The 24,124-nt window shown below is 44.7% G+C and overlaps 1 long non-coding RNA gene and 1 other non-coding gene across 2 annotated transcripts; both read right to left on the minus strand.

Moving 5' to 3' along the window:
• Positions 1-3,016: 3,016 nt before the first annotated feature.
• LOC116668524 lies at positions 3,017-23,876 on the minus strand. Its single transcript, XR_004325636.1, has 2 exons — positions 23,601-23,876; positions 3,017-3,853 (listed from the first exon to the last, which is right to left on the minus strand). It is a non-coding gene; the product is annotated as an uncharacterized LOC116668524 (long non-coding RNA).
• Positions 23,797-23,868, minus strand: TRNAE-UUC. Its single transcript has one exon. It is a non-coding gene; the product is annotated as a tRNA-Glu (tRNA).
• Positions 23,877-24,124: the final 248 nt, after the last annotated feature.

The raw sequence follows: 24,124 nt of genomic DNA on the forward strand, positions 1-24,124 counted from the left end.
TCCACAGGTCTAACATAACAAAGGAAGGAAACAACAGTAACAATTGCTCACCTTCAGATGAAGAACCACACCTCACTCTTCTCTTGGCTATTTGGTCATTTTAGAGATTGGTTTCCCAACTTAAATCTGAGTTTAAATTTATCATTTCAGAGACCTCATAGTATGATGAAAGGGCATATGTTTGGGATTCAAAAGAACTGGGTTTTAATTTTGGCCCTAATACAAACTTGCTGTGTGACATTGGGAAAATGATTCAACGTCTCTGAGTCTGAAATTGGAAGCCTAGATTTATTCATCTACAAGGACTGTCCTAGCAATTTGGTACTAAATGTAAAATTAATTTCACAGCCATTTAAAAAGTCTAAAATACTTAGAAGAGGTTTGAAATAAGTAAACAAGGCCTGCTTCTCAGGGAGATGGCTGGAGAAGAGCCCCACTGTGTGGAGTAACAGCTCGAAGCTGACTTCCGCTGTGTTCCATGAGGACAGAGAAAGGGACAGGCCTGTGTCACCTGAGTCTGGATATAAAAGGTGATTAAAAATGCATGCCCAGGCTGAAGGAGGACACCGAGTGAATTAGTGATGGCCCTCAGATGTCTGTTGCCTGGTGACAGCGAGGCAGGAGGTGGGGCACCTGGTAAGGCCCAGCAGAAGACTGGTGTGAACAGAGCGCCCTGCTTGGAGCCCCTGCGCGCCTGGTTGTGGGTGTAGCCCTGGCGCAGAAGGAGGCCGCCTCCAAGTATTAGGTGAACATGATTCATTTAGAAGAAGCCGGGCGAGCCCGGCGCCTGTCACACCCAGAGACACACGCGCGCCAACCCTCCCGCCTTCCGTCTCACAGGCACTGGCTGCCCAGAAAACAGCGACCCTGTGGTCAAAAACGGGGAGCCCCGCAGCAGGAAGGGCTCCCTGCAGAGATGACGGGGTGGCCTGAACCCCTGCCCGGAGCCGGAGCTGAGTCCGCTGAGGCCAGGAGGGAGCTTGTAGTGCGGGAGCGCCCTCCCTCCCTCGGCCTCGCTCTCCCATCCCTAACTCGGCTGCCGTCACACTGTATTTTCTGTTCTGAGGCCTCAGGGGGAGTCTCTAATGGCTCCTCACAGCCGAAGAATTAGAAGCCCACTGAGGTGCGGGGAACCCACCTGAGCTTTGTAGTAAAGGTGGTCTGAGAGCTTGAGAGGAAAACCTCCAGGGAGTGGCCAAAGAAAGGGGCCCCTTCCTCTCCCTGCCCACGCCGCGCGCCATTTTCCAGGTGCCGAGTCGGCGGTGGGGGTGGGGGGCGGCCCGGAGGCTTCTGGGAAACCGCCCAGGGCCTCCCCCGGCTCCGTGAGTCCTGGGCGGATACAGAGGCCAAGCAGGTGAGGACAGGCGCTGCCTAGCTCGGTCTTGTGGACAGGGAAAGTCAGCCCCGGGCAGTGGAGACGAGGACACAGTTCAGAGGACTGAGTGTGAAGGGAGGGTGGGGTGGGATGTCAGAGGGCTCCAAGCTGGGCAAGGTGTTTGCGAGACACCGGTCACCGTGTCTGGGAAGCAGACACGTCCAGCCAGAGGTAGACAGAGGGCTTGGAGCTCAGGGGTCATCTGGGGTCATCAGGGAGCAGGAAGAAGTTGACACATGGAGGGTGGACCAGTTTGCACAGTGGAAGCACATAGGCTGAGAAGATGGGTAACAAAAAACAAAAAAACAAAACACGTCGTTTTAAAGTGTCCTCTGTAGAGAGGCTGTGTTTACTGGGCCAGGTCACTTTTGAGTTACTAGGAAATGTAATGGTGATGATCACCACACAGAAACTTCACAGAAGTTTAAAGTCATGATTGAAAGAACAGTCAGCAGTCCCTCCTGAGCGTCTTCCAAGTTTTTACAGGTAATCGCGCTGAGAAAGCTTCCTGACTCTTCCAGGAAGGGATGCCTCCGCCATCCACTAGACAGTGACTCCTCTGTTTCACCCAGAGAAGGCAATACCTTCATCTGCTTGGTGTACCCTAAGTGCTAGAACAATCTCGATCACACGGAAGAGACTTAATAACTGTATGATGAATGAATGAATCATTTAATCATCAATCTTTAGACTGAATAGTAGACCTTTCAAAAAATCATTTCTATATCCAAAGCCTCTAAACCAGTGCTTGATACACAGTAGGTGCTGAATAAACGTTTTTGAATGAGGCAAATGTTTCCAGATACCAACAGCAGCAATGTTTGCTCCCTGGCTGCCCCAGGAATCATTTACTCCCAACCCAACACCCACCACACCACCCCCTCATCCCTCACCTAAAATTTGGATACATTTCTGAGTTGTTCTCTAGACAAGCAATACATTCACTTCTTTCTCCTCTAAAAATGTATATGCAAAAGAAATAAAGAAAAATAAAAATGTATATGCAAACTTTTTTTTTTTTTTTTGGCTAAAAATCAAGCCTGGCAAACCTCTATCCTCCCTAACAGCTAGCAAATAAACACAGGACACAGGAAAGACATGGCTTAAAGGAGGAGAAAACGTCTACCTGTTTTAGGTTATTTGAAGAGCTGATTTTATAAGAGACTCTGTGTGTTTGCTGGATTATAAATGACAGCTTCCAGACCCACAGGCTCTATTTGGTGATGCTAACCGCCGCCCCACCACCACCATGAATCCCCGCAGGAGCAGGCTGGCAGGACAGCACCTCAACCACCAAATCTGCATAATAGACATAATTACTACCATCAGGGTGAGTGACAGAAACACTGTCATTAACGATGTTGTGTAATCTTCCTTTTTTGTTTTGGCCTATGGTAAATTAAGATCATTTCCCTCTCCTCTTGAAAAGATTCAGCTGTCCTGTTTCTCATTCTCTCCCCCACCTCAGATACACAGCGTCTCCCCTCCAACTCCCACCCCAGCCCCCCGGCCCCTCTCTCTTCAGCTCTCCCTCCTGTTCCCACACCCATCAGCCACTGACTCACCTCCCCATGTTTTCCTCAGGGATCTGACCAGTAGCCTCCCCCTTTCCCTTTTAATTTAGGGTTGTGACATCTTGCCTGGCGAGGTCACTAACCTTTATTTAGGAGACCGGGAGCCATTACCCACCACCACAGAGGCTGCCCAACCCTCCCGCCTTGGAATTTGGTCTGAAGGCGGCATTACTGCCACGTGCAGGCTTCTGGTGGGAAACCTGTTCCTGGCACTGAATTTTTGGTGGTTGTTTTTGGTGCAGTGGGAACTGAACTGAGTGGCCTTTTGTTTGAAGCCAATCCAGTGGTGGCCAAGCACGGGGCAAAGCCAACCTTTTGCTACAAGTCAATGCCAGTTCTGAAAAGCAGGGTGTTTCAGGCACTAAAGCTTGGGTTAATAAAAAACTAAAAGCAATTATAATATTACCATTTGTATTAGTTTCCTAGGGCTGCAATTACTACAAATTGCCACAAACTGGATGGCTTAAAACAACAGAAGTTTATTCCCTCACAGTTCTGGAGGCTAGAAGCTTAAAATCAAGGAGCTCTGTCCAAAGCTTTCGGGGGATATTTCCTTGCTCCTCTTAGCTTCTGGCGGCTCCGGCCATCCCAGGTCTTGTAGATTCGTCCCTCCAACCTCCGCCTCCATCTCCACGTGGCCTTCTTCTCAGTGCGTGCATCTCTGTGTCCTCTGCTCTCCTCAAAGGACATCATTCATTGGGTTTGGGATCCACTTTAATCCAGCATGCTCTCATAGTAACTAAATGCACCTGCAAAGACTAGTTCCAGATCTGAGATTCCAAGTGGACACGAACTTTGGGACACTATTCAACCCAATGCATTACTTTAAAGACTTAGGAAGATAGATTTTTTTAAAACATTTCTGAATTTCTTCATATTCTCTGGCATATCTCTCAAGTATCATCTAGAGGAGAAGGGAAGCAATGAAAGAATATAGTATGTTAATTAGGGGATTTTTTTAATCCCAAAGTGTTCCCACAAAGCTAATTTAAATGTAGGGACCTCTATATGACCCAGCAATCCCACTCCTGGGCACCTATCTGGAGAAAACTCTAATTCAAAAAGACAGACAGGAGAGATTGGGAACACCAGATCATTTGTGTGCCTGTGCTCTGTGCTCTAAATAAAATTAGTTCCATTAAAAAAAAAAAAAAGATACATGCTCTCCATTGTTCATAGCAGCACTGTTTACAATAGCCAAGATATGGAAGCAACCTAAATGTCCATTGACAAATGATTGGATAAAGAAGCCGTGGTATATTTATACAATGGAATACTACTCAGCCATAAGAATGAAATAATGCCATTGGCAGCACATGGATGGACCTAGAGATTATCATACTAAGTGAAGTAAGTCAGACCGAGAAAGACAAATATTATATGATATCACGTAGATATGGAATCTAAAATATGATACAAATGAAATTATTTACAAAACATAAAGAGACTCACAGACATAGAAAACAAACTTACGGTTCCCAAAGGGGAAGGTAGGGGGAGGGATAAATTAGAAGTTTGGGATTAGCAGGTACAAACTACTATATGTAAAATAGATAAACAATAAAGCCCTACTGTATAGCACAGGGAATTATTTTCAATATCTTGTAATAAACCAGGAATGGAATAGAATATGAAAAATAATACATATATGTGTATAACTGAATCACTTTGCTGTACAATGTGCAGAAACTAACACATTGTAAATCAACTATATCCCAATAAAGATTAAAATAACAAAATTAAAAATTAAAAAAATAAACTTAGGAGCATCAAGAAAAAAAAAAATCACAATCCTCCTTAGTGTTTATTTTTCAGCTCAATATACTCATCTCCTCTTTGGGAAGAGGCCCTTTCCTCTGTGCCTCACCTCTCCCACCTCCCAAATTCAGGTGCTGCCTTAAAGTACTTACCTGCAAAGACAGGTACATACTGTACGAACAGCAGAAATGTTAATGTGAAGTGTGGAAGAAAGATCCCTTAGGGCTTTCAAAGCCTCGCTTTAGAGTGAATTAAACCTTATTTGTACAAACTTTGCATAAGCTTTTCTTAAAATGGAGCCAAATAATATTCAGTAACTAGAACTAAGGTGGCCTTTCTACTACTTAAATTTCCAGTTCCTATGTCCACACAATTATAGTGAAAGGAGCAAAGTCAATGACCAGGATACTTCAGATCCAAAATTCTGTTTAAAAAAAAAAAAAACATAAAAATAAACCAATTTAAAAAAAAAAAAACACTGGTTCTCAACCAGGAGGAATTTTGCTCCCTGGGGAGCATTTGGCAATATAGGGGATATTTTTGGTTGTCATGCTTAGAGGGGTGCTACTGGCAACTAGAGACCAGGGATGCTGCTAAACATCCTACAAAGCACAGGAAAGCCCTTCACCACAAAGAATGATCCAGCCCCAAGCATCAATAGTACCAAGACAGAGAAGTCTTGGTGTAACACGAAGAAAATCTACAACCACATTTGGATCACATTTCACTCCTGCTCAAATGGCTGCACGTTATCTTTGAAAATTCAAGCTCCTTGGCCTTTAAGACCTTCCAAAACTTTCCCCAGGTTCCCTTTCCAGCCTTCTCTCTCACTACTCCCAATATGAACTCTTCTTATCTACTACCCTGAGCCTGCAGTTACCCTGCTCACCCTACTTTGAAAATGTTTCCTCCTCTCTCACCCTTAGAGCTCATCTGTCCTCCAAGGACCAGCTCAAGCTCCTCACCTTCCAGAAAGTCTCTGGGACCAGTCTTCTCCTCTCAGTCTCATCTTGCCTTCCTCTCCCCTCACTCAGGACACTCCAGCCACACTGGTCCTCCTTGCTGTGCCACTAACACACCAAGCTCTGTTCCCCTCTCCTCATCTGGCTCCTTTTATGACTGGCAGCTTATTCTTTAGATTTTCAGCTTAAATGTCATCAACTCAAAAAGGCCCTCCTTGAGCCTCCTATTCACTGCCCAAGTGCTCTGTCATCACTCTATCTGGTTCCTTCCTAATATTTATCTCTGCACAGTGTCCTGTTTATTCACCTGCTTGCTTCTTTCCTGTCTTTTTTCTCACACTAGGATGAGCACTCTGAGGGCAGGAAACTTGTTTAGCTTTTTATCAATATGTCTCAGCCCTTTCACAATTAGTCTGACTCATAATAAGATGTTCAATAAATATTTATTAAGTGAATAAATGAATGAACTCATAGGCAGATATTGTAGAAATTGTTTTTTAATGGAGGTACTGCGGATTAAACCCAGAACCTTGTGCATGCAATTCATGTGCTTTCCCACTGAGCTATACCTACCCCCACCATTGAACTCTTGAGGAACATACCTCTCATTCTCAAGAGCAGAACTGCCCCACCCCCATAGTACAGCATGATGCTCTGGGTAAGTTTCTAGTAATTGTGCACTGGATGAGTAAGTGCCCGCCACAAATTTATTATCTGTAGAGCTTACATTCCAGTATTTCTAGATCTAGACCCCACAGTGGACCTGTTTTATTGTTCATTCTAAGTGGTGGGTGTGGGAGCAGGAGGCAATACTCTGACTGATTAGGTAAATTACCTGGTAGCCACTACATTCTGATGAGGATTTCAGAATTGCTCCAATTCTGTTTTATGGCACTATCATGCCTTGTTTATTATCGCTAGTCTTCATACTCTTTCCAGGAATAAATTTCCATTAATCTGTTTATCTAAATCTATGCAGTTCCTTGCTCTGCAGAGAGGCTCTCAATTCTTTGATTTTCCTCCCCTGGGGCAGTTGCAAAGGAGATCTGACAGTGTTCTTATGAGGCATTGTGCCATATTTCCTCCAGTCACCTACGGCAGAGATGCTAACTATCTCCTGATACTCCTTTTCCTCATGGTTGTAGACTGTTTAGTTGGGACACAGCCACCCTGGTTGAAGCCCACATTTCCCAGACTCCTTTGCGCTGAGGTACGGCCATGAGACAAAGTTCTAGCCACCAGAATATGTATGGTATGTGTGCGGCTTCCTGATGGTGAGCTTGAAAGGTGAATGCTTTCCTCTTCTTTCTCTTTTCTGGCTTAAATGTGGATGAGGCAGTGTCCACCCTGCAGATGAGGGCAATATTCCAACAATGGCAGAACAACAAAGTTGAAGGCAATCAGGTCAATGACTCCATGGCTGCCGTGCTGGCCTGGATTCCTTAGGCTCAGAAGATTCTGTGGGAGAAAACACTTTCTATCTTGTTTAATTGACTGTTATTTGGGGTCTATCAGATGACCTGATAGCCTTACCCTTTCCTACCTTCCCCACTAAGAAAGTCAGCAGTACCGTCCCAGTTTTGCCAAGCTGCAATAAAGAGGGGTTATGCTGCTTTCCCCCCCAACCCCTCTCCACCCCTCATCCCCATCATCCAGTAAAATTGGCAGAAATGGGAGCACTGAGGCAGGACTTCCCGCCTCTCTCTGCTGCCTCTCCTTGGCTGCTCGTAGCTCCTTCCAACCTCGCTCTTAACCACGGGCACTGATCAGGTAGCACAACACAGTATGAGTAAAGGATTATTTTAAGGGATCCTGAGCAGGCTTATCTCCAGCCAGCAGTGCTTTTTTACATTCCCAGGTGGAATTCACCCCATTCCTTTTTCTCAGCTTTCCCTGAGGTTTCATTTACCTGCACCAACACCGAGCGTGGTTCCTTCAGGTTTTAAGGATGCCTCCAGAACTTGTGATCTGAGTCTGTCTCTGTGGATTGTTTTCAGGTTATCAGAGACCCCCCTCAAGCATGAATACTCTTTACCAGCATCAAAGTGCTTTGCAGTGGTCTCCATTTACCATTTGTTGAAAATAGATGACCTTAGTGTCCCTCAGCTTTCTCAATGGAAGCAGCCAAGAAAAAAGATGGGAGAGTCGACTTGTTCATGTGACAAGTGTAGGTAGAGCCCCTGCTTAGGTGCCAGCATAGGCACTGAGGATGCATCGGAGAGTAAGACAGACGAGGTCCCTGCCTCCCAGAGCTCCCGTTTTAGTGGGGGAGACAGGCGCCGAAGAAAACCAGGAAGACCTAGGAAGGAGAGAGAAGGAGAAGGGGAGCTAGGACAGGGAGAAGAATAAGTTGGCTCACATTGTGATGAACGCGCTATGAAGAAAACACAACAGGAGGTGGGCCAGGCAGGCCTCTCCCAGGAGAGACTGATTGAGCAGAGGCTTGAAGGACACCATGCCAGTTGTGGGGATAAAGATCTGGGGAAGAATTCCAGAAGAGGGAACAACAGATGCCAATGCCTGGGGATGGGAACATGCTGAGTGTGCTGAGGGGCAAATGGACAACCCTTGTTGGCTACAGTGACACGACTAAGGAGGAAACGCATGAGATGCATCTGCTCAGCCTCCTCCCAGCCCTCAAAAGTCCACACATGAAGTTGGAAAGGCGGGCCTGAGGGTCAGGAAAAGAGGAAACGAGAGGCCTACCCTTAACCAATGTCTTTCCCAAGGAGAGAGGAGCTTAAGAATTCTCTGAACATCTGTTTCAACTGCACCCAGGCCCTCATGATCTCAGGGTCCTTTAGAGAGGGCTCTGCCTCTGTTTACACTTGGATGTGTGGTGATTATGGTGATGACGATAGGCATTGACAATTGAAAGCTTCGCTAAACTTTAGTGTTAAACGTATCCTCTTCTAAATTCTCTAAAATATGTACCTTCTAGCACAAGCAGAAAGTAAAACTTCCTCTTCTGGGGAGGGGGTAGGGTATAGCTCAGCATGTACGAGGTCCTGGGTTCAATCCCCAGTATCTCCACAGGAAAAATAAATAAATAAAACTTCCTTTTCTAAGACTCACTACTTAATAGAACAGCTCATCCTAAAGCAGAACCAAGAGTCTAAAAAGGAAGATTCTTGCCTTGATGCCATTTCTTTCCACATTTAGGATGTTGTAGCCCAGATGGCCTCAACTTAGCCTTGAGTGACCCAAAACAAAGGTTCTGATCAGGTCTCTGGGATGACTGAGATGGGCTCATGTGACTCATTTTATGGCTTTGGGCCTCGATTTTATCTTTGAAATGAATCTAAATGCCTTGGAGACTAATATCAGCTAATTGGTAAGTAGCCTCTAGAGTCTACCTGTTCTCATTTTTGTAAATCATGCCTCTCTCTGTGGCATACTTCCCATAATTTTCCAGAAATTCCTGACAGATCTGTGATCAGTTATTCATTCATTGACTGGGCAGTCAATGGCCAGACCAGGATGGACAGGATGGCCATGGTCCCTGCCTTCAAGAAACTAAGTCTAGTGGAGAACACAGATACTCAGCAAGTAATTTCTAGAGTAAGTGCCATGCAGGAGAAATTCAGGTCCTTTTGGAAACAGCCAACTACAATGCCCACCCCTAGGCTTAGAGAATTCAACTCTCCTTGAAGGTCTCATTCATCTTGGGAAATTGGTTCTAGCCTTTAAGGATTGTTTTGCTTCCTGTCACCTATCTCCCTAAGCATGGCCCAGCCCCATCTTTCTCTAAATATACTTCTGAGCAGTGTAACAGAAAAAGTGATGTGGGGTGATGGAAAGACCCAGCATTTGGCCTGAGATGCTCTGGGCTCAAATCCCAGCTCTGCCTCTGAGAAGTACCCCCACACGCTGAGGACAATAACTCCTCCCCCTCCCACCCCACAAGGATTATTGTGAGGATCCACGTGATCATTTACATGAAAATGCTTCACAAACCATGGAGTATTATTCTCATGTCAGCTGCTATTTCACAAGTCTTAGCATATTCTGGACTTCAGCTTTTCCTGACACTAATATACAGATTCCTGCTATTCTTTTGTGGCACCCTTCATTACATGCCCCTCCTTCCATCTTTTGTTGGTGTTCATTTAAAATCAGAGCTACAGCAGCCTTCCCCCACCGCCACGTTGGCTCTTTTAGCTGCCTCTTCCTTTTCTTCCTTGTGATTTTTTTTTTTTTTTTTTTTTTTTTGTCCTCGTACAGATACGGTGAACCTTATAACCTTCCTGGGGTCATTTCAGAGTCATCCTCAACTCCAAATTGCAGACATCCCTCTATTCCGTTTACTAACTTGGAAAATCAGCAAACTCCTTTTAATCCAAATCAAAATGATCTCTCACAGCCTGGGGTCAAGTAAGAATCGGGGTAGCCCTGGCTTTTCCGTGAAATCACTCCCATCTGGTGGTGGTCGTGGAGGAACTATATGGAAGCTCTGGGAGTCAAAATTCCCTTGAGAATCTAAGGAGGTGGTTCAGAGAACCCAGCAGCTATCTATCTAGGGACTCCTTCTCACACCCCAGAGTTTTCTTAGGGCTCCCAGACTCACCCTATAACTGGCCTCTTCAAATGGAGAAGCTGGGTCTCCCCTCACTGGCCCACCACCACAGAACACCACCTTGGCCTCCTGGGCAGCTGGTGGTTGGTGATGAGGGCAGGCTGGCCTGGGGGCAGGGCATTTCTCCCAGGACCTGCCAGAGACAGTTCACGCGTGAGCTTCCCTTCCTCATCCAGGCAAGCCTACTGACCCTGATGTCACCCAGCCAGCCGCGTTCCTGCCCTCTCTGTTCCTGACCATCACAAAGGGCTTTACATCCGAGCACTTAGAGCCAGAGCAAGTGTCTCCTAATCTTCCACTCAGGGAGTTCAGCGATTGCCAGGTGACTTCACAGGCAGGATTGGGGAGAACTCCTGAGGCAGGCAAGCATGGAGAGACTGTGGATTAAGCTGGTATTAAGTACAAACACATGAAAACTCAAGCACACAGAAAGGAAATTAACATCACTTTTTGTCCCACTTCAGTGAAAGAGATCCCTCCTGTGTAACTGCAGCTCAGGCACAATTTCTTTATTGCAAGTGTCTTGCCGCCAACGACAATAGACAGAGAAGCAAGTGGGATGGATGACAAAACCCCGGGTTGTTACTGTGAGGGGAGGGGCCTCGCATGATACTGGAAGGACTCCGCTATGGAAGCAGCCTTTCCCAGCTGTGGACACCTCGGCTGCAGTCCCCAGCTCAGAATTCACAGCTTGCTTCCCTGGCCAAGGCAGTGTGGTCCCTGGAAACACAAAGAAACACCCACAAAGAGCAGCCCATTAAAAAGGATGAAGCTCTTGAGTAAAGAACCAAAGCATGGTGGGGCTGTGGCTGCTCCCCAGCTCCCTGACCTCTGCTTTACCAGGCGACAGTAGCTTTCTCCCGAGTGACTTGTGAGGAATCCCGGGAGAGGGTGCATGTGTTTTCAAACAAAGACACAGGAGCTCTTTGGTTGCTGCGCAGGACTGAGACTTTCTCTCTCTCTTTCTTTCTTTCCTTTTTTTAGCCTTCTTAATTCAATTTACCCATCTTCCATAGTCATTACCAAATGTCACTGAATCCCCCGTGTCAGATGGAAATAACTACTGTTTGCCTGAAACCCAGGTTCGTTTATGTGCTGGAATATGACACATCTTAGAAATGCCAAATCAAGAAGCATTCTGAAAAATAAGCACTCGCAAGAAAAAGAGAATGTAACTGTATAGTGTCCAAAACACTCAACTGGGAAATAGCTTCATTTTCCTTTGGCTGCAGTCAGAGCCATTAAAGGGGTCTCATCTTTCTAATTCTGAGTACTTCTTAACAATGTGTGAACCTATAGGTTCTGGCAAGACTGAGGGCTTTGTTGTTGCTTTGGTGATGATTTCAGAACTGTTTTAAGAGTTTCTTGGAGTTGTTTAAGAAAGTTTTTCTTCTTTATTTTCTCCTTTTCTTTTCTTTTTTTTTTTTTTTCTTTTTCTTTTTGGTTTTATGGAAATATTGACCCATGAGGATTTACTTAAATCCTCCTTGGTTATAGGCCTCCAAAGACAAAGCCATATCCATGGCAACCACAGGCCGCCCAGCAGAAGAGAGAACACACCAGACCCAGAACATAATAGCTCTGTTTACTGATGACTAAGATCTTGAAAGCACTACTGTACATGCCGACTCCCGGCTCAGGGCAGGACTCCAGGATGTCCTCACCCTCCAGACCCAGGAGTCTATAATCAGAGCCACAGAAAGGGAGAGAAGCCCTTTTCCCAGCCCTTGGATGTTCCTCCTCCCTGGGAGGGAGGAATGTGCCACTTCTCGCAAGGCTCCCGATAGTCCTGCTGAAGAGGAAACTGTGAGCCAACAGGAGAAGGGGGCAGGGGCAGGGACAGGGCAAGTCACATGGAGGGGAGCACACCAGCTGGAACCTCATGGGAGCCCGAGGTGGGGGCTGGCGTTCCTGCCCATCTGCGAGCCCTCTGAGGACAGCCTCGTGCCCAGGCCACCTAACCTCCGGAGGTAGAGGCACCCCTAGCAGGAGCCCTACTAGAGCCGCGGTCACAGCCAAGCTGTGATTTACCCGTTGACCCCCTTCTTGCACCAGCAGACCTAATTCCATGCATCTTTTCCAGGTGTGGGTAAAAATCTGGCAAACACACAAACCCAAGTAAAGGGTTGTGCGCACGAAGCACCTCCCCACTTTCCGATACAAGCCAGTCAAGTCTCGGGCTTAGGAAGCGCCCTCACATACCTAGCCCTGCCTTCCCTCCAGAAAGTGAGTTCATCCGAGAAAATGCCAAAATGAAAAGAACTCCTGCCCAAGATGCATTAATTTCAACCCAAAACACACTGGAGCCCTCCCTGGGAGGATTTCAGTTACCTAGATCTGGGAAGGAGAAGGGGTAGTGAAAGATGGGGAGGATGGAAGTGGCCAGCGATCCATTCCGATCATGCGCCTGCACTCCCCCCAGGGTCTCCCAGTAAAGGAGAAAGGCCATCCCCAAGGCACTTAAAATTGCTGGAAACTTCTTCCAAAGAAAAGAAGGTGGGACAAAGCAAGCACTTCCTTTGTAAGCAGCTTCGGGGTTTTATCAGTTTTCTTTGCCTGGCATCTACATACATATTTATTTGAATGTTTTAGAAGTTTCAGCCATAAAAAGTTTGAAAGTCACAGCTCTAGAGACAAGAAAAGGGGATGAACAGCAGGAGGAGGAGGAGGAGGGACCGAAGAGGAAGGGTCTTAGAGTGCCTACTGGGCACCTTTATATTGGTTTGTTCACACTTCCATTGACCTGATCACATGGGCATTGCATTTTCTACTGGTTTTTACTTGAAGAACTAGTATTTGAAGAAAATACAGAATTTCCCCCCAAAGTCACATATTGGCAGTAGAATCAATTCTAAGCCCTGTGTCAAGTTGAAGCTGTAACCCAAGCTATTTGATTCACCTCCCAGCTTTATTTCTCTGTAAAACTAGTAGCTGTTTGCACATGATTACAGATGACAAAATAAAGAAAGCTTACGCAGTCTGCCAAGCTTTGATGAGAAATTCAGAATGTTTGGGGACCTGCTAATATCCCCACAGGTCCTACGCTGAAGCAATCACTGTGATCAAACCCTCGGTGCCATATTTACTCTAAATTCTAAAAACTCTCTGCTGAAAAGTGGGACTCTGTTTCTTGTCACCAGTGCCCCAGCTGCTCTCTGTTTCAGATCCCAGTGCTTCGGAGATGTTTAGGTTGCTCCGTTTTTACCATCACATAGCGAGAACTTCGTGGAATTGCTGGGAAATGGAGCCAGCTCTCTATGTACAGGGAATTGTCCACAGTGTTCTTCCCAGAAAGGGAACATGGGCTCCAGTTACGAGGCAAAGTGGAAAGGATTTTGGAGAAGCTCTGTTCAGAGCTGTGCGCTGGGCAACCCCTTCCTGCACAGAACCAGCTTTTGTGCTCAAAAAGGCTCAGTGGAAGCAGCCACAGTTCTTTGACCAGAACTGCTAGCTTTTAAAAAATTTTGACCAATTGGGAATCTCAGCCAGAGAAGGCTGGGTCTAGCTTCAGCATCCAGGGCGAACAGAGTTGTTGAGGTAACATCGCCCCCAGGTGCACTGCATCTGGTCGCTGAGATCATTTCATTCATCAGTGGCTTGTGGCCCACGCAGAAGGTGGAGAATGAATCCATGACACCAACTTAAAAAAGACTCTTCCATTAGCTGCACACTTGACCCCAGAACATCCCCAGGAACTGTTGACCTTGTTTGACCTAACTCAGCCCTGGGTGGAACAAGCAAGCAGTTGGTGGTGAGCAAAAGACAGAGGACCTCGTGTGTCTACACTGGAGTTCAACAGCAATGCATCTACCCCTGTGTCTATACCTAGTCATCTAAAACTAAACAGCCCAGAGGGGAGGGGATAGCTCAGTGGTAAGGCGCATGCTCAACATGCATGGGGTCCTGGGTTCAATCCCTAGTACCTCCATTAAAAAAATAAATAAACCTAATTACCTCCCTCCTTCAAAAAAAATAATAAGGAAGTAAATGAAATTTTAAAAAAATTAAAAATAAACAGCCAAAACAAAACAAAAAACCCATACAACCAACCAACATTATCCTTCCCCTTGTCATACCACTCCCCCCCGCCCCACCCCAAGTATTCACAGAAATACTACTATTGCTTCCTCTGTCTGCTGGCAGAACAATAAAACCCTAGGCTGTCTCTTCTGGTCTCTCTGCATCCCCTCTACCCACTACTCCCAAGCCAGTTACCCTCCCTTCACCAGCATCTAACTACCTCTGTGTCGTGCACCTAGGGATGGTGGCCAAAGTCATTATAACGAATCTTTAGTCCTTAGGCTCCTAATGTTTCTTGTTCTCACTTAATTTCTTTTAACTTTTTATTTGAAATAATTGTAGATTCATAAGAAGCCGCTAAATATTTAAATGTTAATACTCATTTATGTGAGAGGAGAGCTGTAGTCACACCCTCTTCCCCATAGGTCTCTTTGCCCCTTGGAGGACTCAATCTGAGGAAAAGAGTCATTGGAGACTGGAGATTTATGAACTCTTGGTGGGGAGGGGTCTAACCTTCTTGGAAGCAGAATGGTTTTCTACATATATACATGTCTATGTATATTTATATCACATCCTCAGAAGATCATGTTTGAAAAATAGAGTGCTCTCTCTAAATATCCAAGTTATTATGCTTTTATTACTGCTAAGTCTAACATGGAATGAATTCTATTATCTCTTTTTACTGTTTTATTTGTCATACCTGACATTGACCTCTTCCCAGCTTATGAAAGTAGCCATTATTTCGGCTAACCCTCAGCTAAGAATTCAAATTATTGTGATTCTTGATATGAAATTTCATTTTGATAAATCTCCCAGGGGTTTCCATACCCAGCAGATCAGAAATCCACCTGAAAACAATTAAAAAAAAAAAAAACAACACTCCGTGGACCTAGAGATTATCTACTGAGTGAAGTAAGTCAGAGAAAGACAAATGTCATATGATGTCACTTATATGTGGAATCTAAAAAAATGACACAAATGAACTTATTTACAAAACAGAAACTAGCTCACAGCCATAGAAAAAAACATGGTTACTGAAAGGGAAGAGGCAGAGGGGTAAATTAGGAGTTTGGGATTAGCAGATACAAACTACTACATATAAAATAGATAAATAACAAGGTCCTACTGTATAGCACAGGGAACTATATTCAATAGTTTGAAATAACCTATAGTGAAAAGGAATATGAAAAACAATTTTTACGTATAACTGAATCACTATGCTGTACACCAAAAACTAACACAACATTGTAAATCAACTATAATAAAAAAATTTTTTTAAACACTCAGATTTTCATTTGTAAAAGAGCAGTAAAGAAAAGCAGCACTCCGACGAGAGAGAAATTACCAGATGGGGAAGGCTAATGGGATCTGGGTTAAGCACTTAAAAAGTCTTTAGATGCTAGAAAAGAGCTCACAGTGAATGGCTAATGGACAATCTTGGTTAACTAAGAGAACGTCACTTAACAGATAAAACAGCATTTCCTGTGCAAGACCGAGGGCATCCAGGTTTTGTTCTCCAGTGAGAAGGGGGACTACCCAGGGCACCCTGGGTGAGGGCACGAAGGGGCAGTTTGTGGGCCCGGACCCTTGTCCCTTCAGCCCAGCCCACTGCAGGGATCAGCCCAGAACCTACATTTAAAGTGTGAAAGCGCCAAACAGAAGCTTTCAAAAGGTTGGACAGCTCTGAAACTGGGAACACATTATAGAACATCTCATGCCACTCAACACAGACTCCCAAGCCATATGGATTTATTTTGGGGGAAAAGTTCCTGACTAGGAAAGTAATTATATACCACTTTCAAACATAATTTGGAAAACTGAAATAAGTATAAGGAAAAAAATTAAATGTAACCGTACCATTCAGAAATAGCCACTGTTAACTTTTTGGTGTATTTCCTTCCTGTGTTTATGTATGTGTGTATATTTCTTTCCATACAAAGTTGGACAGAGTTTACAATTCTGCTTTTTCCTGTGTCATTAGATCATCTTGGCTGCAAATAATCAGCTGTACAATATTCCACCATATGGATGTACCATGTGTTCGTTCATTCTCCTGTTATAGGATCTTGTTATCATTTTGAGTATTTTTTAATGATAGATGATGCTGTAAGGGAAAAAACTGCCTTGTTCATCAATCTGTATCTTTGCTCTTCTCTGATTCTTCCCTTGATGTCAATTTCTAAAAGTAAAATTACCAGATAAAAGGAAGAAGCATCTTTATGGCTCTCGATATGTATTACACGCTAAACAGTTTTCCATGAAATTTGTATCAAGTCAGCTTTTCAGTGGGTCCCACAATCACACACAAAGCATGTGCAACAAATGCAGCAAACATGAAGGTACCCAGTTTATAAAATAATTTGCAGCTCAAAGTCTTTGACTGATTCTTCCCCCATAATGTAACAAGATCAGAAGGGACTGGAAAATTTGCAGGCTTTATTAACCAAGACTTTTTTTTTTTTTTTTTGAAAGACAGCCTAACAAGCAGCCTAGAGCCTCTGCCAGCTTATATATACCTTTGCTCAACTTGGAAAAAGTCACACCTTCCTCAAGACATTTTACAGCCATCTGCCAGAAAATTATCATGGTAAATATCAAATCCATGATGACCACAGAGGACCAGAGGCCCTCTGAGCTGCGCAGTGCACATTCGATGCCCTTGAGAAGTGTCACTGCTGGGCTAGAGGTCTATGTACCAAAGTTTGTGTCTGTCACTACTGGCCAGGTACACGACAGAATCTGTCACATCCTCCCAAGCGCACACCCTCTCTGCAAGACCCCACTGCTGGCAACTGCCAGGCACCATTCAGTGAGAAAACCGAAAACCCCAAACCCCGAAGACTCTTATTTGCCTGAAAATGACAATTGCCCCCCCGAGGGGTCTGCTTTCGCAGGTGTTCCAGCCTGAATTGCCTGCACTCTTCATTTGCTCCATTTAGATGTCCCAGCAGTGCCTCAAATTTGTCAGAGGAGACACATTTCATTCTCTCTGCCCCACTTCTCTGTCTCTCTGGGGATGCTTATCATCTTGGGGTTGTCAAAGAATCATCCCTTCCTTTCACACCCCACCGCTGAGCTGTTGCCAAATTCTGATTATTCCTCCTTCACTTCCCTTAGTGCAGCGCTCTCCTCTGCCTCCCTTGAATCTATTAACCCCAATCAGGACATTAACAAGCACAGGTCATGGAAAATTACTTTAGCTTCTGATAACTGTCAGATTCACTGTTCCCACCTCAGACTCAATGAACACATTTGATGCTTACAAAATCTCCTGCCTTCCTCTGCACACCTCACCCTACTCCCTGGCATCTCCTGTATTAGAGCTTAGAATGGAAAACAGCACTGACTGAACAGAGTCACCCAGAGGCAAAAAATAAATGGTGGGTCTCTCTGCATTTGGCAAATGGACTTGCTAAGTTTATACATAATGAAAGAGTCAGGGTCAAAGGTGACGCATACAGACTGCTGCAGGTGTTGGGCCAACATAGCTAAAACCCACTGAGGGTGGAGATAGGGGTTCCCTGATAAGAACAAGGTGGACTCCCCAAGTCCTCTGTCAGATGCTGCAAGATCCGGACAAAATCCTGACAGCCCTCCATTTTCTGCACGCAATTCTGCAATTTTTGCTTTGGCGCTTCCAGTGAAAATCCTAATGCAGGTGACATCCATCAAGCTAACTGCAGTTCTGATGAGACAGAAACCCCCAGCACCAGACACTCCCCCAAAGGCCCACTGTTTCCATTTAAAGGTCAGACTGTGATGTGGGGTACCCCACAGCCTCTCCTGATCCCTCCTTCTGGAACTTCCCCTTAGGGAAAAAGATGGAGGAGAGGTCAGAGCCATCATGAGCTGGTGCCCTGAGCACTTACTTAACGTTTTGGTAAACAGTTTGTGGCAATAACCAATCCCATCTCTTCTCCTTTTCCATTGAGAAGAAAACTAGAAAAAAATGCTGTGTAGTGAAGAATGCGGCCTTGCCCAAAGAGAGGTCTGGCCTTACCCTTGGCTTCTGGGAAGTAATCGATGTCATACCTGAGAGGAGTGTCTTTGTTTAGGGCAGGCGCTGGCCATACTTGATAGCTTTAGGGTGGAGCTGGCCAAGCCAGAAAGACCAACTATGTGACTTAGGGTAGGGGCTTTGGCTCACATGTTATCAGGCAGCCTACAGGAAGAGTTCAACCACATGGGCAATCAATGAATTAATCATGCCTACATAATGAAGCCCCAATAAAAACTCAGGTGGGTGTCCCTGGTTGGCAGTATTCCATGCATGTTGTCACCCATCAATCCTGGGAGGGTAACACATCCTGGCTCCACGGGGAGAGAGAACAACAGAAAACTAGCACTTGGGACCCTCCCAGACTCTGCCATATGCCTCTTCCATTGGCTGATTTCAATCTGTGTCCTTTTCCTGTTATAAACCCTAATTGTGGATACCTCAGCTTTCAGTGAGTTCTGTGGGTTCTTCCAGCACATTACCAACCCCGAGCATGGTTTTGGCAACCCCCCAAACTTGCAGACCATGTCCAAAGTGAGGGCAGTCCTGGGGACTGTGTCTCCAAATATTGCAGTTTGGCTAACTCCAGAAATACGGGCTGAAAGCAAAGTATAATGTGATTTGGTTTAGTCTATAAGGAAGCTTTATTTTATGACAAAGTTGCCAAATTCTGAAAAGAGGTTATGGAAGCCATCTCAAAGACCTGTTAAACATTCTCATCTTCCTATAAAAGTGCAGTCGGTGCTGACCACAAACAGAGAACCTGGCCAGAAGACTCTCAAAGCCCCTCAAATCCAGGGAGTCTCATCTTGGAAGTAGAACCCAGCCTCTGCTTAAACCTCCAGAGTTTTCCCATCACATTTAGAATGAAACCCAGACTTCTTACCTTATTCATGTGTTTTTGTGTGTGTGGAAGATTCCCCAACTAAAATGTAAATCTAAATGGTGCTGGCGCATACCAGCTGCCTATAAATATGTGCTGGATAAATGAGCAGCTCAAATAAAAGGAATATAAAAATGATTATTTTGCCAGTGATATTTTATTTCTGGCTTAATTTTTTTTCTTTCTTAAATTGAGATATAATTCATATACTATAAAATTCAGCCTTTTACATTCAGGGGGGTTTTAGTATATTCACAAAGTTGTGAAACCATCACCAATATTTAATTTCCTTGGCTTAATTTTAAAACCTGTTCCTCCTTCCTCTCCACCACGTGGTTCTAATGAAGGCTGCCAATCATAATACCCCACATGCATCAACCATCGGGAGGGCACGGGGCCCGAGGAAGGCCATGTTCCTCCCCAGCACTTTCCCACAGAAACTACAAAAAGAAAGACCTTCCCTCTTGGTTGGGGGAGCTGTGAGCAATGAGTACGGAGCTGGTGGTATCCGGATCCCTGCCATGTGGAAACAGCTGGTCCATAGTAGGTGAGAATAAATCTGACACACGGACAGACAGAGAGGGAACACTGGTTCTGGTTGTCCCCGAGGCCAGCCACACCACTCCACTTTCCACAGTTTGGTTATATAAGCCAAGCATTCTCTCTCAGGCCTGAACTAGATCCAGTGGCTTTCTGTAACTTGGAACCTAAGATGTTCCTGGGGACAATACAGTCCTTGTCCGGCTCACACATTCCCTCAATGCATGTTTATTAAGTATTTACTGTGGGCAGGGAACTGGCCTTGGAGCATGCGGTCTAGGGAGGGCCGTGGCAAGTGTGGTAAATACAACGAGAGGGAATTGTGCAGAGCAAGCATCTCCCCCCGTGTCAGTGAGGCAGGAGAGGCTTCTGGAGGAAGTAACATCTAAGCTAAGACCTGAAGTTAGAGGTTAGCATCAGAAGACACGTACACAAGATGCTAAGGGGAATTAGAAGAAATTCCCATCAGGCATCTCCCAGCAGGAGAGGTAAGGGATGCTACGTGAAGAACCAGACATTTGAATTAAGCCTTAAAGGGTGGATAAGATGCAGACATTTAGAGAAAGGGACACAAGAGCATTTCAGTAGAGGGAAAATTGAGCAGAGGCCAGATACAGGGCACAGTGAGAAATTACCTGGCATCTGGGGTGCATGGAGGGAAGAGGTAGGAGTAGGTTGCAAAGGTAGGTTGGGAGCACATGGCAGGCCAAAGCCCTGAAGGTACAGGTGCGGGGGCAGCACCCTCAGCTCTGTGCTAGGACGGGCAGTATGATGTGAGATAGAGAAGATGGGTGAGATGGGGGTCAGAGAAACCAGTTTGGTGTCTGGTGCAATAATCCAGGGACCAAGATGATCTGAACCAGAACAGGGGCAGGAGAAATAGGTAAGAACATACCTGGGCAGCACTGAAGAGGTAGAAATGATCAGGTTTAACGTTGCAATGAGAGGTAGAGAAAGAGGAATTCAACATGATAATGATGACAATGATGATGGTGGTAATGACGGCACCCAATGGTCATTGGCCCTAAACTGAGCCAAGCAGCTTATATCCATTATCTTATCTAATCTTCACAACTTTATAAGGTAGGTCCAATTGGTATCCCCATCTTAGGGTCTAGGAAACTGAGGAACAGAGAGATGAAGTAATATGCACAAAGAAAATCTGAATAACATTAAAAAAAAAAAAAAAAGGAACCCAGGCAGTAGAGACTTGGGAAGGACAAGGTCATTTCTGCCTAGAATGAGGGTGGGTTGCCTATCTGGGTGAAACTGAGCTCTGAACTTGGGTTTGAATGTGTCACTGCCAGACAGCAATAGCCTTACCTACACTTTCTTCAGGAGTACCCAACACAGAACAAAATTTCAAGGTTTCTTCAGTCAGGATGGATTATCTTGACTGCTCCCTACATCTACCAAGCCTGTCACTCTGTGACAAAAGGAAATTAGATTCACCTGGTAAGCTTTGTTTTTCACAAAGCTATGTAGGATGATTACCCAGTACCCTGTGGTCTTCTAGAGGTTTGCAAATTGATTTTTTGATTATTTGTTCCAGTGATTTTCCAAGTATTCAGTGTTTTTCCAAGTTCTTCAGTTTTACAACGTAGGTGAGTTAAAATTCACATTTGCCTTCCCTTTCTTGTCATAATACGAAGTTTTAATGTTGTGATTATTTAGGAAATTTTTTGCATGTAGCACGTACCTCTGAGGGAACACACATGCAAATCTATGTTACTCTATATACACATGTAGGTGGGCACCAAGGGATCTCTATGCAGACTCGCTCGCTCAGAGTTTATGACCATATGCAAAAATGGAAGCATGTTGAAAACCTATGACTAGTTCAAATAACCCAAATGAAGATCATCACTCTCTAGAAAATATTTGAATTTTACAAAAGGGTGGGGTTGGGTATAGCTCAATGGTAGAGTGCATGCTTCGCATGCCTCAGGTCATGGGTTCAATCCCAGTACTGCCATTAAAATAAAGAAACCTAATTACCTTCCCTTCCAAAAACAAACAAACAAAAAAGACCAAATAAAATAAAATAAAAATTTTTAAAAACCTCAACATTTCAAATAGAAAAATTGTTACAACTGTGTTCATGTAGCTATCCTGTGAACACTAATCGAAAGTGAGATACAACAGAATTTTTCAAATTCACCTTCTCTGCACCCTATCCCCTTTCCTGAAGCCGGGTTTTGGAAGGACTGGTATCTGTCCAGGACACTATGCAAAATTCCATTTTGAGGGATAGAGTCTAAAGTCCAATACTAGGGAATCAGAGGCAAACAGTCCCGGACCCATGCTTCAAGGGTAAAGTGAAGGGCTCGATTAAATGACTGCAAAGGGCATCTGCAACTCAAATAGTCTATGCATCTAAAGACTGATTATGACGATGATTAATGAAAGTTATGGCAAAATGTTTTGTGAAAATACAAGGCTTTAAGAAATGCCAAATAGACCTCAAGGAACCATGTTTCCATAAAATCACACTCTCATTTTATTAAGTACTTGTCTGTAGAAGTATCTACTCTGCTCTGGGTCTCTTAAGTATCGTATGTACCCGAAGGAAGCTTTTGTCAACTTTGTGAGGCCACAAATCTGTTTTATGGAAATGAGCAATTCATAGGATGCATAGATTTAACAGCCTTCATGTTTATGAATTCACCTGCCCTATGAAAACAAGTGTTAAGACAAACAAAACCCACAGCTCCTCAGTGGCAGCCCTCTCCATCAGCCACCCCAACTCCCTTACTCATTTTAGGCCCAGGAGCCCTGAGGACTAGCATTATTCCTTGTTGTTTTCCTAGACCCTAAGTAAAACCTAAATGTACCTTGATTAAACTCATTAAGAATCATCAGTTTCCTACTGGGCCTCTGGCGGATAGAGACATAACATTTTAAACGGTGCTTAAAGCATTCATCCTGTATGTGCTCAATAAATACTGCCTATTATTATTAGACTTTTTATTTTCTTATCATTTCTGTCCTACTGGATTCAAGAAATGCAGATTACCTGCTGATGATCAATTGCTCCCCTAAGCTCCTTATTAGGAATTTTGAATAAGCATAGATTTATCCTAGTGTTTTTCCCATGAAGGATGACATTTTCGTGCCCCTGAAAAATCCCAAAGGACTTTAAAAAGGGAGCACATTTCAAAGTCACATGGATGCCAAGTCTTTTTCACAGACATTTCTCAGTGTAAAAGGCAGTCTGGGAACAATCGGGGACGCTTCTGAGTTCAACACCAGTGGGAAAGAAGTGTGACTTCTAAATGCCTGGAGGTTTTTCCTAATGGCAAATGTTTGGAGAGGTAAGCAAGACAAATGAGCACAGCAGAGGAGGCACTTATTTGGGTAACAGTTGTAAACTGTCTTGTCACACATCAGTACTAAGATTTCTAACTCTAGAGATCTTATTGAGCATATCATGAATTCTTGAAATTTTTTAAACAGAATGTGTCAAATAAATATGTTAGGGCGTGAGAAGAAAGTGTTGCTTTTGCCATTGCCTCACTCCTCGGTATTTGTAATAACCTAATTTTCTTTTTCTTCTGCCCCACCCCCACCCCGCAATAACTGGTTTAGTGAGTCCTTTGGATCGCAAACACAGTAGATTGCACACTGAACCACTCTGCCCTTTAATGATATGTTGTTTTCTGGAAATCTTGCTGTCCTTCTCAAAGGAATAGCTTTAGGCAGCTTAAAAGCCCTATAATGTCCTACAATGTGTCTTCTTTTTTTTCAAAGAGCACTTTTTGGTCATTTGCTCCATATTCACAGTACAAGGAGAAATTACGCAGAAAAACCAGCTGAAACATGTATCTTAGCACGGGACCGGTTGGCTCCCTGCTCCTCAGGTTTAAAGGCTTATTTCAAAAGCTAACTTCGCACTCTTTCGAGTTACCTCCTTACCGCCTGCTCCAGCCAGCCGACCGGGTTTGTGTTGGCTGTGTTCTCAAGCTGGTTCCAGGGCAGACTTGACTCTCTCCGGCCTCGACCTCTCCCAGCTGCTACTGAAATGCAGTTACAGGGTTTTCTAAAAAACACTAGTCTTCTCCTAAATTAAGAGGGGACTTAAGTTAACTTCCCCCCCTCAAAAGGCTTAGCGTTCCCACACCGGGAGTCGAACCCGGGCCGCCTGGGTGAAAACCAGGAATCCTAACCGCTAGACCATGTGGGAGACGACAACACTCACTGCAAGCCTAGGCAAATTGAGTCTTCTCCACCGGCTTCCTCTCGCCCCGCCGCACCCGCCCTCCGCTGTCAGACTTGCTTCTGCGCATGCGGGGACCCCTTCCGGCCGAGCGCTATCCTTCCGCGCCTTGCAGAGGAAGCTCGAATCTAGTTTCTCTCCACGCTCGCGTCTTTGTGATCTTGTTCTGTCTCCTGATTCTGGACACCATTATTCAGAATTCCTTACGAGAAATCCAGCCAAG

Source organism: Camelus ferus, chromosome 14 (genome assembly GCF_009834535.1).
Source record: "Camelus ferus isolate YT-003-E chromosome 14, BCGSAC_Cfer_1.0, whole genome shotgun sequence".
Classification (NCBI taxonomy): domain Eukaryota; kingdom Metazoa; phylum Chordata; class Mammalia; order Artiodactyla; family Camelidae; genus Camelus; species Camelus ferus.